Below are 17,194 nucleotides of genomic sequence, written 5' to 3'. Positions count from 1 at the left end.
GTGATATAGAAGATATTAAGGACTGTAAGTGCATTTTTAACTTTTTTTTTTTGAATAGGAAATCCTATTTACATGCTATACATGATACAAAATTGAAAAGGTGTGACTGGAATATAGTGGAAAGTTGGTTTGCCTACCACTGCCTCTGTCCCCCATGCCTAGGTCCCACCCCAGAAGTAACCACCGTTCCCAGCCTCTTCAATCTTATTTATTTATTTATTTATTTATTTATTTATTTATTCATTCTGTACTGGGGATTGAACTCCGGGGCCCTGGAGCACGGAGCCACATCCCCAGCCCTATTTTGTATTTTATTTTGAGACAGGGTCTCACTGAGGTGCTTAGCACCTCATCATGGCTGAGGCTGGCTTCGAAACTGCCATCCTCCTGTCTCAGCCTCCCAAGCCCCTGGGATTACAGGTATTTGCCACCGCGCCCGGCTAGCCTCTTCAATCTTGTAGGGCTCCTCTGTGTGCTTACATGCATTGCCACTGTGTTCCCTGACCCAGAGGGCAGCTGCATGGGGCACACACGGACAGTATGAACTGGAGCCTGCTCTGCGTCAGCCCTGTGAGGATGGGCGCTAGGCTGTTTTCAGTGTAGAATCTCAGTAGTTACCTGATTTCACAGACTGCGCTTACCTGGGGCATAATTCCTAAAGTGGAATAGCTAGATAAAGGGTATGTGCATAATAAGCGTGTTTCATTTGGTTTGTTTTTTAGCAGTGCTGGGAACGGAACCTAGGGCCTCCTGCATGCTAGGCAAGCTCTCCAAAACTGAGCTACTCCCCAACTCAAGTTTTCAATGTGAATTATTATTTCTGATTTTACCCTGATTCATGGATCTACAACCACCCATCTTTCCCAATTTGGTCATTTCATGGTTTTGTTTGTTTTGTTTTGTTTTTGCAGTACTGGGGATTGAACCCAGGGCTTCATCCATGCTAGGCAAGGGCCCTACCACTGAGTTATTCCCTATAGCTCTTTTAATTCATTTGTTTACTGTTTGTTTTGCTTTGCTTTTGTGTTACTGGGGATTGAACACAGGCGTACTCTGCTGCTAACTCCATTCCCAGATCTTGAAATAGGGTTTTGCTAAGTTGCTCAAGCTGGTCTTGAACTTCATGATCCTCCTGCCTCAGTCTCTCAAGCCTGGGATTATAGGCATGTGCCATCATGCCTGGCTGGTCATTTAGTCTTCTAAGTACAAGCTAGTTGGGGAAACTGAGGCAGAGAAGGGCCTCTGTGGAACTCAAAGTTGGACAAAGGCCTGTGTTAGCTGTCTATCACTAATACAAAGTGCTGACATAATCCAATTAAGAAAAGCATCTACTTATTTTGGCTCACAGTTGTGGAGGTTATAGTCTGTTGCTTTGGGCCTGTGGGGAGGCAGCACATCATGGCAGGAGCACATAGTGGAGTAGAACCACTCACATCATGAGCCAGAGGCAGTGGAGAGGGAGGAAGGGGCTGGGAGTCCCTACCTTTTCCAGGGCACATCCCTACGACCTAAGGATCTCCCTCTATGCTTGGCCTCCCAGTTTCCATCACCTTCCAATACTGCCACCCTGGGGATCGAACCTTTGACACAAGGACCTCTAGGGGCTGCTTATCCAAACCGAAGCAGAGCCTGAAGCAGGAAAGAAGCCCAGTCTCTTGAGAGTTTAAAAAATGCCTCTAGGATCCTGCCTAACTGGAAACACAGAGGGAAGGAGGGCATGTCTAGCCTGAAAAGAGAGAAACTAAAATAATGATCACCTTGTGTGTGAATGAGGAAGCAAGCCAGAGAACACCCAAGGGGCACCATGGCAGCAAGAGAAACTGAAATTAGCTGAGTGTGAACTTCCTGACAGTGCCAGAGGGATGATGAAGACCCAGCATTCGGGGGAAGGACTCTGGGTGACTCCCTATTGGGGGTCATTGAGCCAAGCTCAGGGTGGAGGCCTAGCCAGTGGAGAGGGAGGAAAGGAGTCCTCTGCTGGGAGGCAGAGGACTGGAGCAGGTGACCCATCCAGCTGCCATGCCAGGGCACAACCTAGCGGAAGGGAAGAGGCTGAGAGCTGGACTCAAGGTGGGGTCCAGGGTGCACGGTGTTTAGGTAACTCCATAATTGAGCCCATTTTGCCGATGAGAAAACTGAAGCCCAGAGAGGTTTAGGAACGTGTCCAAGGCCTCACCAGTGAAGCGGGACTTGAGCTCAGGTCTTCTGTCCCACGTCCTGCCACTGCCCTGCCCCCTGGACTGGAAGCTTCCCACACCTGACCCAGACCTCCTTCCTTGGTTCCTCCCCAGGCCCTCTGCACCCCTGCTCCCTGGTGCCGCCCTCTCCCAACACCCCAGCCACATGGCCCCAGAGTAAGGCAGGGATTGCAGAGGAAGCTGCGAGTCCCGCTCCTGTCTAACAACTGAACTGAGGGAGGAAGGAGGTGGGAACAGGTCCCAAACTCCCATCTCACTTGTCCTTGCCGTCTCCGTCTCAGACTCTCTCGTGATAGGAAAGTAGGCCAGTTTGGAATATGTCACAGATATTTTCGACATCCCCATCTGTACTAGAGCTTCGCACGCAGCCAAGCAGGGTGGAGCCAGAGGCTTCTTGCCGGATGAGGGACACACCTGCTACCTATGGGGCCCAGAGCCCAGATGGAGGCTGGGGAGAGGCACCAGGGACCTCCAGGGGATCTGGGCAAACACCCAGCAACCTGGACAGGGAGGGACGGGAGACCAGGTGTGTCTGTCTTCCCAGAGGAGCGGGAACAGGACAGCTGGGACCTGAGGTGCCATCCCACTCTCCTGTGACAATGTGTCCCAGTAGCCTGGGGTGGGATACTGAGGAAGGAGTCATCAGTCCTCAGGGAAAGAGATCCGGAAGAACTTCATGGAAGACGTGACTGATATTGAGTTGGGCCTTGAAAGGGGAGTGGGATTTTGCTGGGTGAAGAATAGGAAGAGGGTGTCCCCTGCTAAGGGGAACACTGGAGAAGCTGAAGTCTCCTGGGGTGTGCTGGAGCCCATCTGGCCAGAGTGGAGGGCTATCTGGGACGTGACAGAGGAGAGGAGCCAGGGACGGATAAACCTTGAAGAGCTGTGAATGGAGAATGTCCAGCTAGGGACCTCGGGGTGCACTTGTAGGTGCCCACAGAGGCTTATTCAATGCCATGATTCATTTAGTTGTGGGCAGGAAGTCACCCCAAAGGGACAGAAATGAGCTGGGTACAGTGGTACACACCTGTAATCCCAGCTACTTGGTAGGCTGAAGCAGGAAGGTCACAAGTTTGAGGCCAGCCTTGGCAATTTAGGGAAATCCTGTCTCAAAAAGAAAAGGATGTGGTTCAGACTTTCCCTGGTTTAATCCTCAGTACTGAAAAAAAAAAAAAAAAAAAAAAAAAAAAAAAATTTAAAAGGAAAAATGAAATAAAATAAGAAAGAAAAAGAAAAGAAAAAAAAAAAAGAAAGTGCACCTTTGTGATGGAGGCAGGATTCAGATCCTTTCTTGCACTTCAACACACTGCCTTCTTCCTCCCTAAGCACTTCTTTGTCCCCCAGTTTCTTCATCTAGAAAATGGGCCTGGGGGGATTAGTGAGGGAGCACAGAGATAGAAGCCACTGGGCACTGTGCCTGATATTTGGTCAACATTCAACAAATATTTATTGAGCAGCTACTAGGAGCAGAACCATCTCCCAGGTGTTGAGATGCAACTAGAAACAAAACACAAGTCCCTGCTCTCCTCAAGTGGACACTAAGATGAGGATTGAGAGGATGGCCAAAGGCACAGAGGAAGTACTTGATAAATGCTCCCACTAAGCCCCGCTTACTGGCTGTGGGAGCTTGAGCAAGTCACTCTGGCAAATCACTTCTGGGTCTAGAAAGTAGGAACACAAAGAGGAGATGCTGCCCACCGTGTAGCTTGTCATATTTTACTGTCACCACCAGCCTCCCTGCTGAGTAGCTCTGCTCCAGCTCTGTGTGACCAGCAAAGCCCTTCCTCCGTCGTCGGCCAGCAGCAGGGACCTGGTCTAGGGATTACAGTTCACACTTTGTTTCCAGTTCCCTCTCTTCCCAGGACCCACGGCCTCTGTCTGGTCCTGTTGCAGGCGAACAGTTCCCCAGCTTCCGTCCAGGTCTGGCCTTGAACATGATGCATCCTCATGGAAGTTATAGGAGCCTGATGTTCAGGGGACATCTTTGTCCCTGAGCAGTAGGGCCCCAGGGCTCTTCAGTTTCCAAGGGTGGAACAGACTTGGCCTGCATCGAGGTGGGGTGAACCTCAGGTCAAAATCAAGGAGCTCCTGGGGGAAGGATAAAGAGTCAGAGTCCAGCCCTAGGAACATAAAATCATCGTAGTGGGAGCCTTTGCTTAAGCACTGAGAATACGACTTTAGCTAATTTAATCCTCTCTGTATCTAAAATTTCATCTCAGAGTTGATGAAACTGAGGCTCATGAAAGCCAAGTGACTTTTCCATGGAATCCCAAAGGCTCTGCTCATCTTGACTTCCCTGGGCTGTGTGCCCAACATCCAGGCCACGGCTGTACTCCAGTCCCCAAGAGTGACCAGAGGCAAATAACTGGGACCATAGGACTCGGGAGAGAGAATGAGCCTTGTACCTCCTATCGGTCATTACTGCCCCTCATCCCTTCTAGGAACAGTGGCCTGGTCCACCTCACCCGGATCTCAAGGTCAGAAAGTAGGGACAGAGTCTGCAGGTGGGGTGGGGTCCTTCCTCACTCCTTATTGCTGTTTCCAGACATCCTCTGTCACTTCCTCTGTCCCCTGTACCACCTCCCACCTCCTTCGTCAGAGTGCCACTAGCTCCCAGCGTGTCTCTCTTGTGACGCTCCAGTTCAAGCACGTCCCAGAGAACTCCCAAATCCCAGTCTCTCAGTTCTGCAGCCTTCACATGCCAACCACTTTCTCCTCTACCCAAAGCCTTGTTCCCAACAGGCTACTATCACCACCTGTAAAGGGTTCACTTTTTCTTCTCTGACCACAAACTTATTCAGCCATTCCTCAGCCTTCTGTCCATGGAACCTGACATATTTTCTTCATTCATCAACTTCCAATGGCCTTCACCCTCTTCCCTTGTCAGCCCAGAGTTCCTGGTTCATAAAATCATCATCCCCCTGTCCCCTGTCTGTGGAAGTTACACTTGCCTGGCAGATTCTTAATGCTGGACTTCTGACTCAACATGGTTATCTCAGCACAGAGATTTATTGCTCCTTCCTCAAAAATCTCTGGAGGAGACCAAAATAACACTGAAGTTTTTGGTTTGTTTTTGGGGTACTGGGGATTGAACTCAGGGGCACTGAGCCACATCCCCAGCCCTATTTTGTATTTTCTTTGGAGACAGGGTCTCACTGAGGTGCTTAGCACCTCGCTTTTGCTGAGGCTGGCTTTGAACTCACCATCCTCCTCGCCAGGCTAACACTGGAGTTTTAAAGCAGATTAATTTACACTGGTGGCAAAACCTAACAGAGATGGGACAACCATGACACCACAGAGTGCTTCACTCAAGGTGTGAATTTTCCCAAATGACTCTGAGTTTCCTCCGAAGTACAGGAAAAAGGCAGAGACAGCCACTCTCATCATCCCAACTCAACACTGCTCTGGAGGCTGAGCCAGTGCAAACAAATGAGGGTGGGGTGCGGCAGGAAATCAGATTTGAAAGAAAGAAATAGGACTGCTTTTATCCATAGATAGCATGAATTCTGCAAAATCCATGGAAAATCTGCTATTAGAACTAACAGGTGAGGTTAGCAAGATTGTAAGATAAAAGAGCAATATTCAAAAATCAATTATATTTCTACATCATACAGCAAAGAAACAACTAGAAATTTAAATTTAAAAATAAAATCTTGTACAATAGCATCCAAAAATATGAAATACTTAAGTTCAACAAAGAACATACAGGAGCTATATAACCGAAACCGCAAAATATTGCTTGTAGAAATTAAAGATGATTTGAATAAATGGGGAAATATACCATATTCATGGATCAAAAGACTCAATACTGTTGAGATAATGATGTAGCTCACACCTGTAATCCTAGGGACTTGGGAGGCTGAGGCAAGAGGATCCCAAGTTCAAGGCCAGCCTCAGCACTTTAAATAGGCCCTCAGCAACTTAGTGAGACTCTGTCACAAAGTAAAAAACAAAAAGGGCTGGGGTTGTAGCTCAGTGGTAAAGCACCCCTAGTTCAATCTCTAGTTTAAAAAAGAAAAAAAAAAAAAAAAGAATTCCCCAAATTGATCCATAAATTGAACACAGTCCCAGTCAAATTCCCAACAGACTTTTTATTGTAAACACTGACAAGCTGATTCTAAAATTCTTATGGAAATGTAATGAAGTTAGAATAGTCAAAACAATTTTGAGACTAGGAATGACAGCACATGGCTATGGTCCTAATTACTCTGGAGACTCAGGCAGGAGGATCACCTGAACCTAGGAGTTCCGGGTCAGCCTAAGTAACACCTTGAAGGGCTCCCATCTGCTTCCCCCATCCAAGGTCACCCCATTCTGGAAGGTGGGTGGGTTCAGAGTCAGAGGGATCTGCTAACCCCACTGAAAACACTCTTGGCTGTGCACACCTGTGATCCCAGCTACTGGGGGAGGCCCAGCAAGGCCATCTCAAGTTTGAGGTCAGTCTGGCAATTTAGCAAGACCCTGTCTCAAAATTTTAAAAAGGATCAGGGATGTAGGTGTAAAGCGTACACAAAAACAAAAACACTGTGGTTGGTGAAAAAAGTCAAACATGCAACAAAAAATTACATATTGAAGAAATCCATTTATATGAAGTTCTAGAATAGGAAAAAAAATTAATCTGTGGTGATAGAAATAAGAATAGCAGTTGCCTCTGGAGATTAACTGGCCAGAAGGGGACTTACTGGGATAATGGAAATGTTTCATATTTAAACTATGGTAATGGTTAAAAATATTTATCAAATTTTATTTTGCAAAAATAAATATTTTACAAAAAATTTTTATAAAAATTTTTATAAAAATAAATTTTTTACAAAATTTTATTATGTAAAAATAAAATTAGGGCTGGGGAGATAGCTCAGTTGGTCGAGTGCTCACCTCCACAGCACAAGGCCCTGGGTTCAATCCCCAGCACTGCAAAAAAAACCAAATAAATAAAAATAAAAATAAATAAATAAAATAAAATGAAAGCCAGGCACAGTGGCACACACCTGTAATCCAAGCGCTTTGGAAGGCTTAGGCAGGAGAATTGCAAGTTCAACGCCAGCCTCAGCACTTTAATAAGACCCTGAGCAACTTAGTGAGACTGTGTCTCAAAATAAAAAATAAAAAGGGCTGGAGATATGGCTCAGTGGGTAAGTGCCCCTGGATTCAATCCCTGGTACCAAAAAATTAAAATTAAAATTAAATAAAATAAAAACAAGAGCACCAAATGAGAAGCAGTGATGAGAGGTCAGTGGACACACTAACAAGGGAGGGAGAGGGTGGCACAGGGCTTTATTTTATTTTATTTTATTTTGTAGTTGTAGATGGACAGACTGTCTTTATTTTATTTTTATGTGGTGCTAAGGATCAATCAAACCCAGTCCCTCACACGTGCTAGGCAAATGCTCTGCCACTGAGCTATAGCCCCAGCCCAGTTCAGGGAATTTTTTAAAAATAAAAAATAAGATTCTTGGCTGAGTGCAGTGAAGTATACCTGTAATCCTAGAGACTCCAGAGGCAGAGGCAAGAGAATCACAAGTTTGAGACCAGTCTCAGCAACTTAGTGAGACACTCCCTCTCTCAAAAAAAATAAAAGAAAAAAAAAAAAAAAAACACTTGGGATGTTGTTCAGTGGCAAAGGTCAAACCCCAGTCTCAAAAAAAAAAAAAAAAAAAATCACATGCTTGAAAACCTGTGCATTTTATTATTTATATATACATTAGATATCAATAAAAAATAAATAGCTAGCTGAAGAATGATACATAACTGGATGTTTTAAAGAACTTGAAACAGTTGTTTGTTAAGGAAAAAATAGTCTCATATTTAATGATGAAATCGTGAATGTTCTTCTCTGAGTTTGGGAATGAGACAAGAAAGTCACTTTCACCACTTCTGTTCAATATTGCATTGGTTTTAACCAGTGTAATTGGCAAGAAAAGAATATGAAGCCTGAAAAGGAAAAAGTGAAGCTATAATTACTTGAAGATGACATAATTTTGTATGCAGAAAATCCAAGAAATCAAGGTCCAGCGAAGCAAATGAGAAACAGAACCTGGCTGGGGGGGCAGCGCCGGCCTATAATCCCAGTGGCTCAGGAGGCTAAAGTAAAAGGATCACAAGTTCAAATCCAGCCTCGGCAATTTAGAGAGAATCTGTCTCAAAAATCAAATATAAAAGAGGCTGGGATGTGACTCAGTGGTTAAGTACTCCTGGGTTCAATTTCTGGCACAAAACAAACAAAAAAACACAAAACAAAAAACCTATACTAGAATAATGGCTTTCTGATTAAAATCATCAGCAGCTGTAATCTCAGTAACTCCAGAGGCTGAGAGGCAGGAGGATTGGGAATTTAGTGAGACGGTGTCTCAAAAAATCAATCAATTAATTGGTTAGAGAAAGAAAACACACACACACACACACACACACACTTTACCAAAACTGTCATAAGAATAAATAGAAAAATCTAACTAGTTAGGATCGCCAACACTACCGAGAAGAAAATAAATAAAAGAAAGAAAGAAAAAAAGTCTGATTAGTTCCATACCCATATCAGCAATTAAAACCTAGTCACCAAAAAAAAAAAAAAAAAAAAAAAAATCCCTCCAGGCCCAGATGGTTTCACCAGTAAATTCTTCCAAATATTTAAGGAAGAGATATCAAACTTCTACAACAAACCCTTCTCCAGATTAGAAAGAGAAGAAGCTCTTCTCGATTCATTTTGAGGCCATGATAACCTTGATATTGAAACATGGTGAAGATATTCCAAATAAAAGAAATTATAAGGTTTGGAGTCGTGGCTCAGTGGTAGAGCACATATAAGTTAATTAATTAATTAATTAATTAATTAATTAAAAAGAGAGAGACTATAAGTCTTTTTCATAAACAGAAATGAAAAAACTCTAAATATTAGCAAATTAATATATAAAAGAGAGACCGGGGTATAACTTAGTGGTAGAGTACATATTTATCATGCACAAGGCCCTGCGTTCAATGTAAAAATACATAGAGGAATAGTATATGATACTAAATTGGCTTTATTCCAAAAGAGCACAGTTGGTCTAACTTCAGAAACTCTACCAATGTAATTCATTTCTGTGATAGAATGAAGTACAAAATATGTGTGACTATCGCAATAGATTCAGAAGAACTCTACAAAATTCAATACCTAGCCATGAGTAAAGAAAAATAAAAGTCCTCGGGCTGGGGGTGGGCTCAGCAGTAGAGCGCTTACCGCGCATGCTCAAGGCCCTGCACACGCCACCCCCCCACCCCCCCACCCCCCACCCCCGCACTGCAACAGAAGAATGAGTGAATGAGAAAGAAAAACTCAGCAAGATAGGAAATGAAGAAAATTTCCTTAATCTGATTAATGCCAAAATATCAAAGCCTTTCCTCTGAGAGAAAAACAAGACAAGGGATTTCCTGTCACCAGTACCTTGTCCTGGAAGCTCTTGTCAAAGCAGTAAAGCAAGAAAATTACACAGCAGGTATAAGAATGAAAATGGAAGGATGAATCATCATTCACAGATAGTAAAACTGTGCAATAGAAAAATATAATGGAAATATATTATGAACAGCTCAAATTAATAGTATTGTTCAAACAGTTGTTTATCTTTACTGATTTTTCTGTCTACTCATTTTATCAAATATTGAAAGGATGTTAAAATCTCCAACTATAAAAAAGAGAGCAGAATTGAATAAAAAAAAATTCCAATCATACTTGTAAGTTTGTTTCTCCTTGAAGTTCCATCAGTTTTTGCTTTATGTATTTTGATGCTTTGTTTTTGGGTGAATGTTTAAAGTATGTGCTTTTTGTTGAAGTGACCCTTTTATTGTAATGAAATGGATGTCCTTATCCTTGGTAATAGTCTTTGCTCTGAAATCTATTTAGTCTGATATTAATATAAACCTTCTGATTAGCCCTAGCCTGGCATACCCTATATTAATATAGCCACTCCAGCATTCTTTCGATCAATGTTAGCATTGTACCCCTTTTATTTTTTATCTTTTTGTGTCTTTATTTATTTAGTGGTGCTAGGGATTGAACTCAGGGTCTCACACATGCTAGGCAAGCACTATACCACTGAGCTACAGCCCCAGCCCATTCTATTTTATTTTGAGACAGGATCTCACTAAATTGCTAGGTTGATCTTGAACTTGAGATCCTCCTGCCTCAGCCTCCTGTGTTCCACTGCTATTGGTGTTTTATTGTTTTGGTACCAGGGATTGAACCCAGAGGAGCTTAACCACTAAGCCACATCCCCAGCCCTTTTTAAAATATTTTATTTAGAGACAGGGTCTCGCTGAGTTGCTTAGGGGCTTGCTAAGTTGCTGAAACTGACTTTGAACTCTCGATCCTCCTGCCTCAGTCTCCCATGCTGCAGGGATTACAGGTGCGTGACACCTTGCCCAGAATTTTTTTTTTTCTTTTTTTCTTTTTTTGGTATTGGGAATTGAACCCAGGGGCCCAGGGGCACTTTACCAGTGAGTCACATCCCCAGTCCATTTTTTATTTTTTATTTTAAGACATGGTCTCGCTAAGTTGCTGAGAGTTTTGCTACATTGCTGAGGCTGACTTCAAACTGACTTCAAACTTCAATCCTCCTGCCTCAGTCTCCCAAATTGCTAGGATTACAGGTGTGCACCATCATGCCAAGCTTGTATTTTTGTTTTTAAAGTGGGCTTTCTTATACACAGCATGTAGCTGGGTCTTGCTTTTTCATCTTCCTTTTAATTAGGTTGTATAGATCATACTTACTGATTATAATTGATTATCGACATAAGTCAAGATTAAGTCTGCCATTTTGGTTGTACAGCTAAATGAATCTACTCATTATCAATGAATTATTTTTTTAAACATCTACCATCTTGCTATTTATTTTCCTTTGTCCCATCTGTTTTTTTCTTCTCTTTTTTCTGCCTTCTTTTAGATCGAGTAATCTCTTCAACTTTTTATTCTGAAATAATTCTAAGTCTACAGAAAAGTTGCAAAAATAGTACAGATAGCTCATATATCTCCTTTGCCCAGTTTCCCCTAATGTTAACAATTTACCTAATCATAGTACAACGATCAAACCAATTAGTGTTGGCACAATACTATTAATAAAATTAAAGACCTTATTCTAATTGAAACCATTTTCTCCCTAATGTCCTTTTTGGGTTTCCAGGTCCAATCCGGAATTTCCTATTTTTTACTGTAACTCAGGGGTAGAGCACTTGCAGAACATATTCAAGATTTGGTTCCCAGCACTGAAAAGAAATAATAAGATTTACCATCTTAACCATTTTTAGATGTGTGGTACAGAAGTATTAACTGTCCATATTATTGTGCTATCGCTCTCCAGAAATTTTTCATCTTGCTAAATTGAAACTGTACCATGAGCAACAACTTAGCATAAAAGCCTCAAGGCTGATCTGGTTTGACTGTATGACAGGATTTCTTTTTTAAAGTGAAATAATATTCTGCTGTATATGTATGCCACATTTTCTATAATCATTGATGGACATTTTTGGTGGTTTTCATCTCTTGACTATGATGAATGATGCTTCCATGAACAGAGATGGGTAAATATCTCTTTGAGGTCCAAAGATGCCAAGGAGTGGAATTGCTTCAGCCTGTGGTAATTCTCTTCAATTTTTGGAAACTCCTTAGCAGCTGCACCATTTCCTATTCCCACTGACAGTGCACATGAGTTCCAATTTCTCCACATCCTCGCCACCACTTAATATTTTCTGGTTTTGTTTTTGTTTCGTTTTGTCCATAGTAGCTATTCTAACAAATATAAGGAAATGTCATGTTGTGGCTTTGTTGTTGAGTTGTAGGAGTTCTTCACATATTTGGATAATTATCTCTTATCAGGTGTGTGGTTTCCCATTCCACTGATCTCCTTTTCACTCTTTTTTTTTTTCCTTTTTCATTCTTGATAATTTCCTTTACTGCAACAAACTTTTTAAGTTTGCTCTAGTCTCATTCGAAAAATGAAAAATAGAAAGTTTGCTTTTGTTGCCTGTACTTTGGTTGCCAAGTCCAAGAAATCATTGCCAAATTCCATGGAATGAGGCTTTTCTCCTGTTTTCTTTTAGGAATTTTTTACTTTCAGATTTTATATTGAAGTCTTTATTCCATTTTGAGTTATTTTTTGTATATGCTGTGAGGGTTCCAGCTTTCCTTATATCGTTTGTCAAAGAAAATTGTCCTTTCCCTCTTCTGTAGTCTGGACACTATTTTGCCTTCATTTTTGTAGGATATTTTTGCTGTATACAAAACTCTAAATGGACATGGACAGTTTCTTTTATTTATTTTTATTTATTTATTTATTTATTTATTTATTTATTTATTTATTTTCGGTACTAGGGATTGAACCCAGAGGCATTTTACCACTAAGCCACATCCCCAGCCTTTTTTATTTTTAATTTTGAGACAGGATCTTACTAAGTTGCTTAGGCGCTCACTGAGTTTCTGAGGCTGGCCTCAAACTTGTGGATCCTCCTGCCTCAGCCTCCTGAGCACTGGGATTATAGGTGTGTGCCAAGGTGCCCAGTAGTTCCTATTCTTTCAGTACTTTAAAGATGGTGTTCTGCTATTTTCTGACTTGCACTATGTCCACTGAGAAGTCTGCAACCATTCTTACTTTGTTCCCCAGTGTGTAAATATCCTGTTTCTATGTTGCTTTCAAGATTTTCTTTTTTCTCATGGGTTTTGAGAACCCATTTTGTGTGTGGGGTGGGTACTGAAGATGAAACCCAGAGGTGCTTTACCACTGAGTCACATCCCCAGCCCTATTTGTTTTTCATTTTGAGACAGAGTCTCGTTAAGTTGCTTGGTGCCTCGCTAAGTTGCTGAGGCTGACCTTGAACTTGCCATCCTCCTGCCTCAGCTTCCTGAGTTACCGAGATAACAGACAGGCACCAATGCATCTGGGTCTTTTTTTATTTTTAATTTTTTGTTCATTTTTTTCCTTTTCCTTTTTCAGTTTTGTCTGCCTTTCTCAGAATGGGAGCGTGGCAGCCCTGGAAATGTGCCACCCAGATCTGACTGCATTTGCCCTATGGAGTGCCACTACTAACTATGTCCAACCGCAGGGCTTTCTGGATCTCCTGCAGTGTTTGCACAGAGGACACACTTTCCCCAGGCAGCTCCAGCCAATTACCGAGCACCACGGGAGGCACTGGGGCCTGGACACTTGTGCCCAGCAGGGTCCCCTGCAGTGGGTGATCTCTGTGCTGAGGTGCAACCTGGGATTCCCAGAACTTCGCCTCCACCTGGGGGTCCTCCTCCCCAGCCCTCCTTCCTCTCGCTCCCCTTTCTATACATCATCCTGGATCACAGCAGTTTTAGTCTATGTTGCCAGGCGCCATCACCTTGAACCTGTGGCAAGATAATACATCATGGCCAGAGTACATGGCAGAGGAGGCCTGCTCACTTTATGGTTACCGGGAAGCAAAGATAGAGAAAGGAAGGATGAGGATCCTATATCCTCTTCAAGGACACTCCTCAATGACCTAATTTCCATCCACAAGGCTGCACGTCTTAAAGGTTCCATCACCTTCCATTGTGCCACGGGCTGAGTGACTGAGCCGTTAATCCGTGAGCCTCTGGGGGACACTCATCCAAGCTATACCACCAGAGGACTCGAACTAACACAGGTGTTTTCTTCATCTGTCAGGTGATCTTTGGTTGACCATTTGTATTTAATGGAAAAGCACTAAAAAGCAGACTGGAAGTTTGGTAGGTACAAGCGAGACATTTAACTGGTGGATTTTGCTCTTTAGTGACTGGGCAAAGAGCCGACTGCTTCACTGGGAGCTTTCCAAACGTTAGCATGTGGAATTTTTCTTTGAGCCTTTCAGTTCTCCAGGTAAGAAGCCTCTGGTCTTTTGCCTGGAGACAGGACCCTTCTTTCTGCCTCTCTATGCAGGTCAGTGGTGGAGGGGTCACCTGTTTTTCCTCCCTGAGCCTCACCTTGGCCCTGCTGACCATTTGGTTGCCAAATCCTTTCCCCCCTCTTTATTCTCTGACTTCCTCTGTCCTAGTTGCTAGGTCTATGACTCTTCTTTGATCCACTTCCAACCTTCCAGAACAGAGCTGAAATTCTTTATCTGCTGAGATATCATTTCTTTGTGGATTTATGCCTGCCTTCTTCTTGACTACCGTTTTAGTGGGATCTTAAAAGGAAGTGGAATAACGGCTGTGCAATTCCTCATCAGGAAGCAGAAGACCCTACATCAGTCACACTGTCCAAAGACCATTCTGCTGTTTTGTGGAGAACAGATTGTAAAGGGGCAAGAACAGAAGCAAGAAAGTCATTCAGGAGGCCACCACCAGAGCAGGGGCCAGTGATTAGGGAGACTCGGATGAGTACAGAAGCAGTGGAGACAGGAGAGTAGTTGCAAACACTGTTAGGCAGTGGAGCCCACAAAACTTGCAGATGGATTGAACAGAAAGGGGTGATTTCAAATGTGTCCACAGATTCCTTGATATTCCTCCCTTTAAGAAATGGAGCTTAATTTTCCTCTTGAATGTCGGCTGGACTTAGTCCTCTCTTTCTCTCTTTCTTTTTATTTTTCTTCTTTTCTTTTATTGATACTGGAGATTGAACCCAGGGGTGCTTAATCACTGGACTACACCCCCAGCCTTATTTTTATATTTTATTTAGAGACAGGGTCTCACTGAGTTGCTTAGGGCTTGCTGAGTTGCTGAGGCTGGCTTTGAACTTGCAATCCTCCTGCCTCAGCCTCCTGAGTTGCTGGGATTGCAGGCATACCCCACCTCACCTGGCATTTTTCTTTCGTATTGGGGATTGAATTCAGGGGCACTCTACCACCGAATGATAATCCAGTCCTTTTTCATATTTTATTTTGGGACAGGGTCTAGCTGAGTTGCTGAAGCTAGCTTCAAACTTGCAAGCTTCCTGACTCATGATTCACCAGGGATGCACCACTGTGCCCAATTTAGTGACTAATTTCTAAAGAATACAATATACTAGCCAGGCATAGTGGTGAACAGAGGCTGAGGCAGGAGGATGGCAAGTTCGAGGCCAGCCTTAGCAACTTAGCAAGACCCTGTCTCAAAATTAAAAAATAAAAAGGCTGGGGATGTGGCTCAGTGGTTATGTGCCCGTGGGTTCAATGCTGGGTACCAAAAGCAAAAACAAACCAACCAACCAAAAAACCAATATACCAGAAAGTAGTAGAAGTGACATGTATGACTTCCGAGACAAGATCAGAAAAGGTTTTGGGGCTCCTCTGCTTCTCTCACTTGCTCACACTGCAAGAAACCAGCTGCCTTGTTATAAAGACCCTCAAACAGCTCTGTGAAGATGTTCACACAGCAAAGAATTAATTGAGGCTTCTACCAATCACCAACACTAACAGGTGTGTGAATGGCCCGCTGGGAAACAGGTCCTCCAGCTGGTCAAGCTATTAAATGACTGCACCCCAGCTGAAATCCTGTCTGCAGCCCCATGAGGGACCCGAGCCCAGCTAAGTTGCTTCTAGATCCAGACCACTATTAAGTGAGATAATAAATGTTTGTTTGTTTAGTGGTGTGAGGATGGAATCTGGGGTCTTGCACATGCTACCCAAGCCCTCTGCCACTGAGGTGCAGCCCCAGTTCCATATGTATTACTTGAAACCACTAAGTGTAGAGGTTTCACAGCAATAAATAACTCACAGAAAATAAGGGAGGGCTGGGTTGTGGCTCAGTGGTAGAGTGCTTGCCTAGCATGTGTGAGGCACTGGGTTCAATCCTCAGCACCACATAAAAATAAATAAAGTAAAAAAAAAAAAAAAATTCTGTTTAAAAGAAAAGAAAAGAAGGGAGACTTATCCTGGAGTTTTGGGCTTGAGCAACTAGGTAAATGACCACAGCATTTACTGAAGCAAGGAAGGCTGGCCGAGGAAAGGTCTAGAAGAGACTCACCATACTATAATGACCGTGTTGATTTTGCAGTGCCCTTTAGACATCCAAGAGGAGATGTCAAATAGTTGTCAGCTATAAATCTCCAGGCTGAAATATGTGGGAGTCCCTGGCCTGTGCCTAGTGTTGAAAGCTATGAACACCCAGGGAGAAAAGATGAGGGACCCCAGGGCCTTCCAAAGTTGAGAGGGAGGACCACGGAGAAGGAATAGCAGCGTGAGTGGGAGATGTGTTTCCAGTCCACAGTGGTTCAGAGTGGGCAGAAGAGTGTTCCAGAAGGAAAGTGCCATCCACTGGGGTACTCGCAGCAGAGCAGGGAGTTCAGAGAAGCAATTCCTCCTTGGTGACAGTGACTTCCAAAACACCAGGGCTAATAATAAGCACAACGGTTCCCGTTCCTTGAGTCCCTATCAAATGCCTGGCACTTTAACTTTCTTGTTGAATCATCGCAGTAACTCCATGAAGTAAATGTCATTGTTCCCACTTCACAGACCAAGGGGCAGAGAGGTTAAATCACTTGCCCACGATCATACAGCTTGAAGACTGGGTGAGGCTGGGTTAAGGCCAAAGGCCACAATCTCCACCACCAGGGGCAGGTGGAGTTCAAGGAGCCTGCCTGATTGTTGTGTCTCACCTCCATGGGGTTTCCTAAGCTTTTTGTGCCAGACCCCAGGGATCCTAAGCAAATATGGGCTCAGTGGGCAGGGGTTCCCCAGAAGGCAAGCAAAGAAATAGGGGTAGGGACAGACAAAGGTCTCTGCAGAAATGGGAAAAACAAGAGAGGGGCCTACAAATCTGTCTTTTGACTTTAAAGGAGCAGTATGCAAATTATACTTAAAGCAGCATGCAAATGAGATGCAAATTACCTTGGGAATGAGCATCTGTTATATTTGAGTCAACAGCTCAGGCACGTTGAGTGAGCCCTCCCCAGCTTTCTTCCAGGGTGGCTGGGTCAAGACCCCTTGCAAGATCTGCTAACAGGAGAAGCCACAATGTGCCTCCTGCAAGACCAGCCCCACTCTGGATAGGAAGGGAAGTGCTGCCCACCATGTTGAAGTGAGTCATTTGTTCACACCTTCATCTGGCAATTGCCTGT

The 17,194-nt window shown here is 43.5% G+C and overlaps 1 long non-coding RNA gene across 1 annotated transcript in view; it reads right to left on the bottom strand.

Moving 5' to 3' along the window:
- Positions 1-3,627: 3,627 nt before the first annotated feature.
- The window catches only part of LOC306656643, a 56,810-nt gene continuing 43,243 nt past the window's right edge, over positions 3,628-17,194 (bottom strand). The window contains exons 2-3 of the long non-coding RNA XR_013762596.1: positions 7,675-7,759; positions 3,628-4,286 (exon numbers count right to left, since the gene is read on the bottom strand). This is a non-coding gene — a long non-coding RNA (uncharacterized lncRNA). The remainder of the gene's footprint in view (positions 4,287-7,674; positions 7,760-17,194) is intronic.

Source organism: Sciurus vulgaris (assembly GCF_902686455.1).
Source record: "Sciurus vulgaris genome assembly, chromosome: 3".
NCBI lineage: Eukaryota > Metazoa > Chordata > Mammalia > Rodentia > Sciuridae > Sciurus > Sciurus vulgaris.
This window is presented reverse-complemented; position numbering and strand designations above follow the sequence as displayed.